The following is a 15,311-nucleotide window of genomic DNA, read 5'->3' as shown; positions in this document are numbered from 1 at the left end:
TTATAAATGCATAGAAACATAGATTGTTCTTGCTGGACGTGAGCCCAGAACACAACAGGTGTTTAAGCCAAGCAGAAGCTACACAAATGGATTGATGATGTACAGCCCATGAGATGCAAGTTGCCTATACCTGACAGAGAAAGAACTACAGTAATTGGCATATATAAGTATTCCATAATTAGGCATCCCAGCGGGAAAGCATATTTTGTCTTTCAACACATAATGCCTTCCATGCAATCTAAGTTTCTGCAGAGGAAGATGAGGAAATGTTCTCCACATTATTTTCTCCTATAATGAGGTGAAATATTTAATCTGTTTTTCAGAAAGGACTATTGGATAGTTCATTCACTAGAAAGAACTCAGAAAATTGCTTCTTTTGCATGCAGAGCAGCCAAAGCACATCAACAGGCTGAGAATGAACACCAAACTGATTGTTTTTAATGATTCACGTTGCTATAATTTATGGACCTGGATTTTATTTCTGAATGGATTCAAACTTGTTGTGACTTGCAGCTGTGACAGATAAAAAGCTTATTTACTAGATTTGAAGTAGCTTCTCCCTATTGCTACATCAGCTGCAAGAAGTATGACATAGCCTTGTAAATCTCTACAGTACAGGTAGTCCCCAGTTTAAGAACAAGTTCTGTTCCCAAGGTCTGTCCTTAAGTCTAATTTGTATGTAAGCCAGAACAGTATTATTGTATAATATTGTATAAATAGTATTGTGTAAAGAACTCGAACCATTATGTATTTAACTTGAATTTTGCTGCAATAGGCTCCGTTCTTAACTGTGGGTTGTCTGTAACCCGGACGTTCTTAACCCGAGGATTAACTTTTGAGCCAGGGATATCTCTGCGTTCACTAGTGGGGTGATGAAGTCCTTCCAGGCTGTAGAATGTTCTTCCCCACCTAGACCTGGAAAATAAGTTCTTAACTTCACACCCACAGGATGGTTTTGGAGCCTCCTTTGATTTTTTCCCCCCCTGAATGTTATTTATGTGGTTATTGTGTCCGGACAGTCACATTTCTTTAAATTATACAGTCTTTTAAATATTTAGAGTCAAGCAGCCTTGAAATCCAATCAATAATTTTTTTTTAAAATGAAGTGTTGCAATCCATTTATGCACAAGAGTGCATATATAGTGCTTATTTTCAGGATGAGGACAGGTAGAAAAGAAATTGCTCTGGAGTTTCCAAAAGCAAAATATTATTAAAAATACATTTTAAATTTTCCAATAGAAGTATTAGCTAAATTACAACATCACAAAAAATGCAGTACAGTTCTAGCAAGGACATCTGCTTAGTGGATAACCTTAGGATAATCCTGAGGTGCTCCATCTCTCCTGGGAAGGAGAAATTCTGTATCACCCCACAGGATCCAATTATGGTTCCAACAGATCTCCAAGTATAAATCTAACATTGGCAGTGTTCCTGCTATTGGTATATCCACAGATAAGGCATTCTGGGATAGCAGTTTCAATGGAAGGGATCCCTGAAAGATAGGGATCTGCTAGGTTTGAAAAACAGCTTGGAAAAATCTCTGCCCCGCTCTTATCTTGGCCTGAGATGGCAAGGCATGGAAAATGGAGAAACTGCCATTTTGCTCCTCTCACTTCAATTAGAACTGTTCTGAGAAATGAAACTATATTAGTAAATCCAAACTCTATTGGGTAAGTAAAATAAAGACTCACATTTGCAGTTGAGTTCAACTCCTAGTGAATACATGGATAGATATATCCATGTTTTTGGAGAACAGTGTGGAAATTTTTTGTCACTGCCTTTTTCTGTTTTGTTGTTGTTGTTATTGTTAACTTCTCAGACTGGTCTATACAGTAGTTTTGGACTTTTCCAAGTACTAACCAGCCTTTCCTCCAACCTCACCTCTCCTCCCCATGTCAAAACTTCTCTGCGTTTTGGAAAACTTACATGTCAGAGAAAAGACTGTTCTCAAACAATAACGGCAGTCAGAGCCATGTTCTGATTAATGCTCATATATTCCAGATAGCCCCATGACAGATCTGAATAATGCATACGGCTTAAAATTAAAGAACCCAAGCAAATGCTTTTTGATTTAATGCTGCAGTTCTGGAATATCAGAAATTTATATTATTATATTTTATTAATTAGATTATTATTATACACACATAAACATGCATATACACAGATACAAATAACTGTAACTGGCAAAGGAAAGGACAGTTTAGTAGGGCTAGTAGATCTGGGTTTCAAAAACCAGAGAACCACTAAATGGAAGTAAAGGCTTGGAGCATTTTGAATTTCTCTGCTACCATCTAGTGTTTGTCAGGATATTTTCAGCCCAGATCTGGTAACCCTACATATCAAATGTGCATATATCCACACAAATATGGATATTTACATACTTTAAAGGTCTTTAAATCGGAACTGTACAGTACTGGGGAGAGAAATCATGTCTGACATTGCAGCTCATTAGAGGTGAGATAAAGATATATGAGAGGAAAATAAGGTTGATCCAGCAGCCTATGTTTGTACAACACATTTAGAAAGTCCTGTCCATATGGGCAGGGTGTTTCGGAAGTGGTTTGCCAGTGCCTCCTTCCTAGAGCAGAGCCCAGCTGGTGAGCGCAGGAGGCGGGGTTTCCGTTGCTTCGCACCTTTTGGGGGCGTGTGCAGGTTCCGCGCTACCTGCAACTGCTCCCAACTCCTTTTTGCAAGGCGCTGCCAGCATTTTTCCTCTCACCGGAGTGAGAGTACCCATTTATCTACTCACGTAAGTTTTCGATCTGCTGGGTTGACAGGAGCTGGGGGAGGAAGCAGGAGCTTACTCTGCTGCACGAAGGCTGAGCTCGAACCGCTGAAGTGTCGACCATTTCTGTCATTAAGCCGCTGTGCCACCACATCCCCCGTGTATATATTATTTGATATACTGTATGTATAATCTACACTATCTGCTTTTCCTTTCCTCCTGACTACACTGATTACAATGCAGCCAATTTGGGGTAGTGGTTAAGGCACCAGGCTAGAAACTGGGAGACTGTGAGTTCTAGTCCCACCTTGGGAATGAAGTCCTGCCTTGGGCATGAAGCCAGTCACTCTTTCTAAGGCCTAGGAAGAAGGCAATGGCAAACTACTTCTGAAAAACCTTGCCAAGAAAACTTCAGGGACTTGTCCAAACAATTGCAAAGAGTCAAAGACTGACTTGAAGGCACACACACAGGCACACACACACACGCACATACAGATGACAACACCCTTCTCCTAACCTTGTGCCTGTGTGTGTGTGTGTGTGTGTGTGTGTGTGTACCTGTAAACACAAATCTTTCAGGTTAGGATAGTACCTCATGCACCTTATGGAATTGCTGCTAAGGTTGTAATTTATATCTTTCTATTCAAAGGGCACTCCACATCCATTCTACCTATTGAAGCTTATATCATAATACACATGTTAGCTTGTGGCTGCAATGTTTTCGGAATTGAATTCAACTCCCACTGAATTCAATGGGGAATACTTTTGAGTAGATAGGGATAGGAAATCATTTAAAAAAAAATCAGAGTTGTATGAAAAGTCACAGCACTTGATGCTTTCTCCTTTGCATTTTCTTCTTAGCGTTCTGACACCTTGAATTTTCTTCATCTCTTAGGTTAATTACTATACAGGTCTAACTCTTTTTGCTCCTTTCTATCTCTCTGGCTACTACAAAACAGCCTCCCTTTTCCCCTGCAAATCCCATTTTCTTTTGACGATTGCTAGAGCTTGCAGGCAGAAAAGTATTATTGTTGCTGTTGTTGTTACTATTATTATCACTATTAATATTTGCTCCAGGGTTTGATATAATAAGCATCTCTATAACCATAACAGGTGATGATGGCACAAGTTAATGCAGAATGGGAAAATTACTGTGAAATTTTCAATTTTGCATTGAATTGGATGCTGTTACCTGCAAAAAGTACTGTAACTGCCACATCTTCTACAAGAGTATTCTCAGAAGAGGTGCCATCCATAAGCAGTCAAAGAAAATACCCTGGAAAAGCACAAGATCAGCAATAGCAAACCTCCCAGTGGACCTGTTTGTCCACTCACTGATAAGTACATCCATCAAACACTGTGCTTTTCAATGTCTACCACTCGGGGGGGGGGGAAGAGTAAGGTTTGGTGAAGTGGAAAATACAGGAGAAAGAAAAAAGAAAATCTACATGGCAGAACAGTGATGAGGAGGGCATCATGACTCTTCTCTTTTTACTGGGTTGTTCTTTCAAAACTATCCCTCCCAGCAAACACACAAAAAGAAGAGCCAGTGAAGAACTACAAGTCTTCCCTCTATCTTGAATAGGCAATAAAGCAAAACATATCCTTCTCATAGGAAAAGCAGGAAAATCCTAAGCTGACAGGTAAACATCCAAAGACAAATTACAGTGGAAATCATTAATTTCTAATTGTGTCTTCAAACAAATATACAACAGCAGTGCAAGCATCAAAAACAACAAATGATTCAAGCAGCTTATGCTACTCTTTAAATCATAACACATCTTTTAGGCCTGGTATGACTGAACAGCCCAGCTTTTCTTTGGCCCTGAATTCATGCAGAAAAAAGTATTTTGACTATATATTTGAGACCAGAGTGCAAGTTTGGATTTATAAAAGAAAATTTTATGGTTTAAGCAATAAACCATTATTTCTTTTGTTCTATATTGGTGGGATAATTCCAGAATGTAATCCAGGGCAGAACTGCTTGGCCATCATGCTATAAAAACCTACCAGAATCCATCGTGCCCCTAGTTTTTCCAATCATCTACAGGAAAGTGTGACAAGGTCATTCACATTTTTGGAAATCAGTGTCATTTTACTTCAGGATGGAACTGCCAAATCAGTCCTTGAGATCAATAATGAATGGACTGGATGAGGGACAATAAAAGTAAGTTTAATCCTGACAAATTGGAGATATTGTTATGGGTGCTTTGTCCAGAAAGGTGGCACTCAATATCTCCTAAGTGCTGGTTATTAAAGCACACATACACACAGAGATTTATAGTTTATAGTTGATCCTGTATGTATGTACGTATTTAGTTCTTTGTTTTATGGATTTCAGGGCTTAATGCTGTAACAAAATGGTGTTGATAGATCCTGCTTCGTCATTAAAACTAGTGGCAACTAAGTCAAGGAGCACTCTCTACAACTAAGATTGGTGCAGCAGCTGAAGCTCCTTTTTGACAGAGTGCCTGATCATGATTATCCACACCAATGGACACTCTGGCAGGGATTTCTGGGAATTGTCTCAACAATCTCTTGGGCATCTAATTGGCTGAAGCTGTCACATGATGTGGTCAATGATGTTCTGAAATTAATCAGCAATCTTGGAATGAATTTTGCAAAGGAAAACAGACATGATGGCTGAGAAATGTGGCCTGTCTACCCACTACATTGGCATCTAAACATTTGCTCTGTGTGCCAGAGGTACAGATGTTGGGAACAGGAAACTATTTTATTATAGTGTTAAATAATGGCATTTCCTCTGTAGAGGGAATCAGTTGGCCCCCTCCCTTTCATTTGCTAAGACTTTTATATTTAACCAAATGTTTAGTCTATGATGAATTAGTTTGTTTCTTCTGTTACATTAATTTCTTTTAATCCTCTCAGTTCTTCTGATGAGTAATTCAATCTTCTAAAATGCACTTAGACTTTATTGTATTTTTATGTGAAATGATAATTTTAAAGGTAAGTCACTGTGGGAATCCTTGTTAAACTGAAAGTCGGGGTTTAATATCTTTTTAAAATAAAATATATCTGGATTGAAAAACTGCTATTCTAAAACAGCAGTGATTTCAAGCCATATTTATAACTGTAATTCACCTAGAAGAACCTGTGTTGGGCAGAAATATATTATATTATATTATATTATATTATATTATATTATATTATATTATATTATATTATATTATATTATATTATATTATATTATATTACATTATATGTTTTTATTGTAACTTTCAGAAAAAATTATTTTTTAAAAAAACTACCACTGCATTGCAGTACCTTGGAGATTTTCCCAGTGGCTATATGTGCACATACAAATGCTTCATGGATTTACAAACACAAAAGATTATTTGGGAGAAACAGAAATCTATAGATCAAACTGCTGGAGTTCTGCTTTGTTTTGGTGAAAGTAAAATTGTGTTTACTCTACCAGATGGTCAGTTCAAAAATCAACACATGAAATGATTCCATCCCATTTCATATCTCACTACAATTCTGTGTTCCAGGGCTCAAAATCTACAGAGTCTACAGTCCTTCTTGCCTCCAGTTCATAAATGAGGAAAATGTTTCTTCTGAAAACTGGCTTACTTTGACCAAAAGGTTATCAGGAACCACTATTAATGTTGGGTACAACTGTACCCAGAGTCCAAGGGGGGAGTGATTAAACCTCTCTCTCTCTTTCCCTTCCCTACATACACATCCATTTTCACATGGATACTAAAGATGAAATCCATCACAAATTTATTTGTCTGTTAGATTTATATCCTACTTTTTCTTCTGGAACTGAAGGCAATATACCTAGGACTCTTTCCCCCATTTTTCCCCAGAACAACTCTGTGAGGTAGGCTGGGCTAAGAGAAAATGACTGAGTCAAAGGTGCACAATGAGCTTCTACAAGTAGGGGTGGAGTTGAACCTGGATCCAACACCCTAACCCCTGGCTCTTATTTCCATGTAATCCCATTTTAAGAAAAAGTATACAGTTTGCTAAACCAGAATTCATCATAGCATGGACAAGTATATAATTCATGGAGACTAGTGGAGTCTGTCTCAAAATATTTGTAGGCCCAAAACCTGTGTACCAAAAAGTATACAGTGGTGCTTAAAAGTTTGTGAACCCTTTTGAATTTTCAGTACTTCTGCATAAATATGACCTAAAACATGATCTGTTCTCCACACAAGTTCTAAAACTAAATAAAGAGAACCAAATTAAACAAATGAGTCAAAAACATTATAGCTGGTCATTGATTTATTGAGGAAAATGACCCAAAGCTATATAATTGTGTGTGGCAAAAGGATGTATGACAATCAGGAGTGAGTGTGGGAGGTCCTGCCTTATTTAAAGAACAGAATTCTGGGTATTCATTGTCAAAGTCTGATCTTCCCAAACCAGGTATGTGGAAGTGTGTCATGGCTCGAACAAAGGAGATTTCTGAGGACCCCCGAAAAACAGTTGGTGATGCTCACCAGCCTGGAAAAGTTACAAAACTTTTTCCAAAGAGTTTGTACTCCACCAGTCCACTGTCAGGCAGATTGTGTACAAATGGAGGCAATTCAACACCATTGTACCCTCCCAAGGAGTGGTCAACCAACCATTACATGAAGAGCAAGGTATGTAATACTCCAGAAGGTCTCGAAGAAGCCCAAGGTAACATCTAAGGAACTAAAGGCCTCTCTTGCATTGGTGAACATCGGTGTTCATGAGACCACCATCAGGAGGGCACTGCACAACAATGGTATGTGTGGCAAGATTGAAAGGAAAAAGCCACTACTCTCCAAAAAGAACATTGCTGCCCATCTACACTTTGCAAAAGACCATATAGATAAGCCAGAAAGCTATTGGAAGAATGTTCTGTAGATGGATGAGACCAAAATAGAACTTTTTGGCTTGAATGTTTGGTAAAAGACAAACATGGCATTCCAGCATAAGAACCGTATCCCATCTGTGAAACATGATGGTGGTAGTATCATGGTTTGGGCCTGCTTTGCTGCTTCTGGACCAGGATGGCTTGCCTTCATTGATGGAACTATGAATTCTGAATTGTACCAGCAAATTCTACAGGAAAATATCAGGATATCTCTTGGTGAACTGAAGCTCAAGAGAAATTGGGTCATACAGCAAGACAACGACCCAAAACACATAAGTTGTACAACCAAAGAATGGGTAAAGCAGAAGAAAGTTAATGCTTTGGAAAGGCCAAGTCAAAGTCCTGACCTTAATCTTACAGAAATGTGGAAGGACATGAAGCGGGCTGTGCATGCGAAGAAGCCCATCAACATCCCTGAGTTGAAGCTGTTCTGTGGGGAGGAATGTGCTAAAATTCCTCCAAGTTGATGAGCAGGACTGATCAATAGTTATCAGAAACATTTAGTTGCAGTTATTGCTGCCCAAAGGGGGCACACTAGTTACTGAAAGCAAAAGTTCACATGCTTTTACCATTCACAAATATGTAGCTTTGGATCATTTTCCTCAGTAAAACAATGATCAAGTATAATGTTTTTGACTCATTTGTTTAATTGGGTTCTTTATCTAGTTTTAGGACTTGTGTGGAGAACAGATCACGTTTTAGGCTATATTTATGCAGAAATATTGAAAATTCAAAAGGGTTCACAAACTTTAAACAACTTTTTCCCTTGCTTAGGGAAAATTGCACACAAAACTCCTTATTTTGGAAAGATGGTATTCTAAAATTCATCCATTAGAAAGATGCATGCAAGATACATACAAAGTATATGTAAGAATATTTACATACGTATACATTTTCATATATGGGAAGTTGATATTAAAGCAAATGCAGATTTCCTTGAGGTTTAAAAAATGCAGAACAAGGTAGAAATTTGATGGAACAATAAGCTGATTCAATATAAATCAACTCTGAACATGCATACTGTCATCCATCTATTCATTTTTGTCATCTTTCTCTTTCTTCCGCAGCTTCCCCCACCCCACTCTGATCTCATTAAACAACTATTATGCAGTTAAAACGATTTTACTGGAGCCAATGAAAACTATTTAAAAATGACTAATTGCTGCATGGGACATGATTTTCAAGGAATTAATCCTTTCTGCTCCAAACTCTTAAAAATGCTCCTTGTACAGTATTTAAACTTTTAAAAAAGCTTCAGTTTGTGCCAATTTAAAAAGATTAATTGCTATATAGGGAGCATTTTCAAGGAGATATCCTACCTGAGAAGGGAAAGTTAAATTAGGAGGAGAGTCAGAAAACAGGCCACCCATGAGTGATGAGTCCTTATTATAGCTTCCGGACAACCTGTGTATAACCTGAACATTCAGAGGATTCTATCATATTATCAGAAATCTTTGAAGATTTCCCCATCATACAGAGTAATTACAAGGGCTTTTTATAAATAATGTAATGAATGCACATAAGCAAGGGCAGAAGCTCAGTTCCATTTTCTTTTCATTAGCAAAAGGCAAAACATCTCAAATTAGACAGAGGTGGACAGTTATGGGTGTAATTGGTCTGGTATAACTTTGGGAAGGTAGGTAAAAAAGTTCATGAAACCTGGAAATCTGAAACAGAATCAGTAGAGTTGTTGCCTGCTGTACAATTACTGCTTCCAGTGTGTGCACTCTCTACAAACACATCTACATAGGTAAAAGTACATACCTGACTTGTGTATGAAGAAGAGCATTCTTTTGCCTGTTCCAAATCTCCTACCACTGAATTCTACTGCTGCCATTATTTTTTTCTTCCAACCAGGCTCTTTTTGTGATAGTAAGCATGTCTGGAGGAGAAATGCCAGAAGAAATGAAAGGTTACGAGATAAGGAAGAGAATGAAAGGTTTTGTGTGTAACGTTTAGAGCCATTCCCTATTTTATATGAACAGGCAGACATATGAATAAAGAATGCAATCCAAAGACTCACAGTCTTATACAATTACAGAAGCATGATTTGTTTTAACCTGTGCCTTGTGTTGCCCAGAAGAGTTGGGGGGAGGGGTGTTAATGGCTTTATTGTTATTACTTATGGCAAAAAAGGCACAGTCCCTCCCTCCTCCCTCTACATATTTCCCTGTCATCACATTGTAGCATGACTTACTCTATGGTATGTGCACTCCATAATGCCATCATTGTTGCCCATCATGTAATGATGAGATGAGGTTGTGCCATCTATGCATCCCTAACAAGTCATCTCCTTTTTTCAAATTAATTTTTGTTAATCTTTATTTTAGAAGAATACAAAATATAAGCAATATACCAAGATACACTAGAATAACATAATTAAACCAAACAATTCTTAAACATAAAAATATGATAAAAACCAGAAAAAGAAAAGAGAAGGGGGCAGGGGGAAACACACAGACAAACAAATAAACCATCTACCTTATAGGTTAAACTTATAGTCAGTCACTGGTTTACTAATAATACTATAGTGTAATCAAATTCAAAATATTATTGTCAGATATCATAAAATGTTGCCAAAGAAGAACATACTACTTCATCCTTTGATTAGTGGAAATATTGGCTTTTCCAGGACAGATAAATTACAGATCTCTAAAAGCCATTCCTTAAGATCTGGAATAATATCATTTTTCCAATTTTCCAATATTATTCTTTTAGCCACACTGCCCCCCTTCCCCCAAAGGCATGATAAAGTCATAATTCCCAATAAACAGTCAAATTCCAAAACTTTGGTATATAATTCAATGTAACACTGACTTCTTTAACATTTAAAAGTTTTCCCATAAATCTACTTTATACGCCACAATATCATTCCAAAAAAGTAACAAATGATTACAGGACCATATCATATGGGTCAATGAACATTTAAATGTTTTACACAAAGAAAATGTGATGTTCATATTTTTGAGTACAGTTTTTGGGGAGCCCAATACACTCTAAATATAATTTTTAATGAATCAACTTTAATCTCAAATCCACTGATACCATTTAAACATTTTTAAGAACAGAAAGCCATTAATGGGGCATTATCAGCAATACTAGTTCTTTAGTCCATGTTTGAAATATCCCAGAAATGTTCACTTTAAAAATATCCTTGTGTTTTTGATAAATATATGCTATGGGTTTTACTTCTGTCATGGATTCCATCAAATACAAGAGCATCTCAGGTGCCTCTGAAGCAACCAAAGCATCTAGCCCATACTGAGCCATTAAAACATGCTTGACATGTTTTACACGTCAACTCCATATATACAACTATATGTATATACATATACAATAAATATACAATAAAATAATATACAACTCCACAGTTGTGAACTAAGACGACCAAATTCAATTTAAAGGTGCATGTTTCTCACTTCAATTGCTTCCCTAATCTTAAGCAGTAGCAATAATGATCCAGCTTCTCCTAATGATTAGCACATCATTTACCTGCAGTAGCCTGAAATGCTTCAGTTATGCAGAACAGTTTTGGCATTTGCTATACAGTGAATGCTATAAGAAAATAGGAAAAGTAAACTCGAACCCTCAAATCCAGCCAGAATGAACCTACCTTCCAGGAATCATAATTACTCTTGGGTTGTACAGTCTTCTATTCTCCTTATGCCAGACCTTCTTGCATTTGCCCTCTGAGGTCACCTTTGTATCAGAATTTATTTGGATCTTGGGTACGCTGCACTCATTGCATCAAGCCACACAGCAGTTATGCACAGACTCCAGGGATATCTGCTGACAGCTTGGACAAATCTCAGGAGTGCTATATGGATTCAAAATATTGTGTGAGCTTGTTAGCTCTTAGCACATGTTAATATTTGTTAGCAAGTTGGCACATAGATAAGATTTGCTGTTTGCTGCCTTGCCAAGAAATAAAATGTGAATCACTGGTACAAGGCATAAAAAAATGCATCTCTTTCAATAATCCCAAATAACATGGTCCTTGCTTGTTTTTAATCCCATGAAGTTATCAGGGGCCAAGTTATGTGTTGCTAAAAGCTTAAGTGCCTAATTCTTCTGTTTACTCAGAAGTGAGCCCAATGAGTTCAAGCTGGCTTATCCCTACAAAAGCATCCATGTCATTTCAAGCCAAACCAATGAATCACAGTGATTATTTCATCTAACCCCTTTGCCTTCTTTCATGCATTATTTTCATGAATGGATCATAGTTTGTTCCTATAGGATTGAAGTAGGGTATGGCAGTTTGGAGTAGCCATTTGTATATCCTATGTATTTAATAACAATACTGATATCTCTAGGGCACAGCCTGAATTAATAAGGGGGTAGACATTCTACTCCTATGACATTCTAGTGATTGATGGAAAGGAACTGATGTGGATTAGGGCTTATGCAGTGAAATTAATAATAGATAAATCAGTAGGCTGAGCAGGCACGTGCATGATCTTCTTTGGCAGATTCGTTACAGGACAGGCTGCCATGCTGATCAAGCACATTTCTGAAGCTACTGTCACACTGCAGCTAATGGTGGGAAGGAGGGAGGAGTGTCAGAAAAACATACTGGGAGAAGTACTGGAAAATACGCTTGGGGGATGTTTCTCCTACATGTTAACTTTCTGAAAAAGGATTAATAATAATATTTTTTACATGAACTCATATATTTAATAGTCAATTCATACACTTGGAATTGCAACCATATTTTTTATTTCCACTATAAGTGCCAACTTTCCTTCATAGATAAAAAGGGTCTTTTTTCTGAGGAATCCAGGGGTGACTGAAATGGGAACCTCTCTGAGAGGCACCTATTCCCACTTCCCATTCCTCTGATTCTGACTTTGATGAAATACTACCTCTGCAATTAAATATTCAGGAAATAACCAAAAAATGCATTGAGTCCAGTGGTTGTGTGCACACGCACATGTGTGTGTTTATATGTATGCGTGTGTGTGTGTGTGAAGAGAGAGAGAGAGAGAGATTTGCATTCATTTGCAATTTTTTTTACTTCACTGAGAAATGTAAGGCTGTCTTGTTACCTAAAAATATTAGCACTCAGCCAATATTATACAATAAAGATAACTATAGATTAAGTGCACTGGGTTCAGTTTCAATTAAGACATGACATACCCATGGGCAAGTCATTAACTTGCTGTCTCATCTACCTTACTGGATTGTTATGAGAAGAAAAGAACATTTAAACAATTCTAAGCACCTTAGAGAAAAGGCAGGATACAGATTCCACCCCGATTTCCTCCATGTCTCTGTTTATTCCATATTATTGAACTTTAGCCACCTCCAGGATTGGCTCCGTGCCCCTGGGCTCCTGTTGTTCCTGCTAAGTAACTGGGGTGATTTATTCCTGGCTCAGCAGTAATGTACTTCAAACCACTGTGAAGCTAGTTTGTTTTCTGAACTGCTATGCCTCTATGGAGCTTCTGGGTGGGCCATTTTCTCTTGTCTTGCCCCATCTCTCAGCTCCTAGGCTGCAGAAACGTTAGCAGATTTTTCAAGTGGAAAGGTGCCTTGTCTTTTCAACTCCCACCTCATAAGACCAAAAGGGATTTTTGCAGATAACCAGACAAATGAACCTAATGTGATATATAGGCATGTGGGAGGAATAAAAATAATGTATTTTCCTTCCTTTTAATCTGGCACAGGGATGTGATTTGTGTGTTGTTATTGCTGTTCTACCACAGGACTTGTGTTAGTTCAGGAGAGAGGAATGCTTTTGGTTCTTGAACTCAGCATTTCTAAGTTGGCTGAAGTGAAGATGTTTTCAAACTGCTTTTATGGGACGGGGGAAGTAAAAGCAGTGGTGAAGTAGAAGCACCCTGTCCATAAATTGGATAGTTTACGAATGCTTCCAATATTATTGCACTAATTCATGTCTACCCACCAAAATCATATGGAAAACATTTCACTCCCTTCTTTGCTGTATTAGCTTGTTTTTTTAAAAAATCTGACCCACATTGTTTCCTGCAGTTTAGAATTAGTTTGCCTTTGAGTGACCTGGAAAAAATCTGTGTCAGCAGCTTTGCTTCTTCTTTCAGCCCTTAAAAGACTCATTGTGCATTTTCATCCAAAACTAATTAGGCTTTGTTTCAGTATTTTTTCCTCTCTTTCTTTGCCTGACATAGCTGTGCTAAATTCCAGTACAGAAATTTGGGCAAACTAGAAATGTGGCTTCTGTTTTTTAGTGAAAGAAAGGAGCCCACTGGGACTTATATTGACGGAGTGTGATTCAGGCACAGATATTTTGTGTACCTGTCACAGATATGTAGCTGGGATTCAGACCAGAGGAGACCAATTACTGTAGCTGTACAGCAGTACCATTAGACCCTCCAAAAGAAAGCAGTGACTGAAGAGGTTTACTTGATGGAAAAATTAGGGCTTATTTGTAAGCAATGTTAGATTGAAGTGTGTAATCATATTTATTCAATAATGTCAGCTTCTGAATTAATTGCATACTGTTCTAGCAAGCTAGTTCTAAGACTGTAGAGTTTTTTAGATAGCAGAAGGTTGTTCCTCTGAATGACATTTAAAATACGGGTCTGCCTATTAGGGCTTGTTGAAGTACCCATTAATACACCATTTGGGTTTATGGCAGCTTTCATTTTCATGGCCTACAATCTATGGCATCACAGTCATTCATGTAGCTGATACATGTAATAGAAGCCCCAAGAAGAACTAACTTTAATTTCTTGTCTGTGTGAATGGCAGGTGGGTGAACATGATGTTAACATGATGTTAACCCTTGTAAGTAGAGGGGGTTCATATCCAAGGATACAATATAGCTTTGGAGGACATACATTTTGCAGAAAGAAGGCTTTTCAGCACTCAAGCAGAGGATCTGCCCTTAAGGATGGATCTTCAGAATGTAGTAGTAGTGGTAGTCTGGAGACTATATGTTATTTGCTCTTTAACAACAATAAAATCACAGTCCTGCTCCTTCTAAATGTTTGCCTCAGGAGAATCCCAGAACTATTACTTTTACTTCCAAGATTCCTTTTGAATTGCTCTGGTACAATTTGATTAGAAGTGTAATTTGAATGTAAAGATAGCAGTATTTTATAATGTGCACCATTATATAATAAACCATAATTATTAGTTCCCTGGAAATCATGTTTTTAAAGTTATGATTTTTCCAAGGATTCTTCTTACTTAATTGCATGCATCTGTTTTGACTGTTTCGCAGCTGAAAATAGATGTTATTTACTTTTTAGAAAATATATATTTATATGTATATTTACTTACAGCTCAAGTTGTGATCCAGATACCGGTATCAAACTGTTGGTGAGTAGCCATATTTATCAAAATCTGTGTTGTTCTGTTTGTTAGATTGATTATGTGCCATCAAGTTGGTGTTTACTCTTAGCAACCACATCAACAGATTTTCTCCATGATGATCTGTCTCCAGCTTGGTCCTTCAGGTCTTCCAATGGTGTATCCATCACAGCAGTAATGGAATCCATCCACCTTGCTGCTGGTTGCCCTCTTCTTCTCTTTGCTTCTCCAGAGCCTTCTCCAGAGAGCTAAGTCTTCACATAATGTGTCTGAAATAGGATAATTTGAGCTTAGTGGATTGATTTGTTCTATGATCCATTTCATTGTTTTCTCGGCTATCCATGGTATTTTCAGGAGTCTTCTCCAACACCAGTATTCAAACACATAAATACCCTTCCATATACATTTTCCATAACAGTT

At 37.6% G+C, this 15,311-nt stretch overlaps 1 long non-coding RNA gene across 1 annotated transcript in view; it reads right to left on the bottom strand.

Annotated features, from left to right (window-relative positions):
* The window catches only part of LOC148214243 (uncharacterized), a 55,804-nt gene extending 40,803 nt beyond the window's left edge, over window positions 1–15,001 (bottom strand). Inside the window, exons 1-3 of the long non-coding RNA XR_015798596.1 lie at window positions 14,862–15,001; window positions 11,212–11,415; window positions 9,363–9,480 (exon numbers count right to left, since the gene is read on the bottom strand). This is a non-coding gene — a long non-coding RNA (uncharacterized LOC148214243). The remainder of the gene's footprint in view (window positions 1–9,362; window positions 9,481–11,211; window positions 11,416–14,861) is intronic.
* Between the last annotated feature and the right edge of the window lie 310 nt (window positions 15,002–15,311).

Source organism: Python bivittatus, unplaced genomic scaffold, assembly GCF_059951505.1.
Source record: "Python bivittatus isolate LINGU-HERP-01145 unplaced genomic scaffold, Pbiv_v1 ctg000700_np1212, whole genome shotgun sequence".
Taxonomy (NCBI): domain Eukaryota; kingdom Metazoa; phylum Chordata; class Lepidosauria; order Squamata; family Pythonidae; genus Python; species Python bivittatus.
Note: the sequence above shows the minus strand (reverse complement) of the source record. Positions and strands in the feature narration are given on the sequence as shown.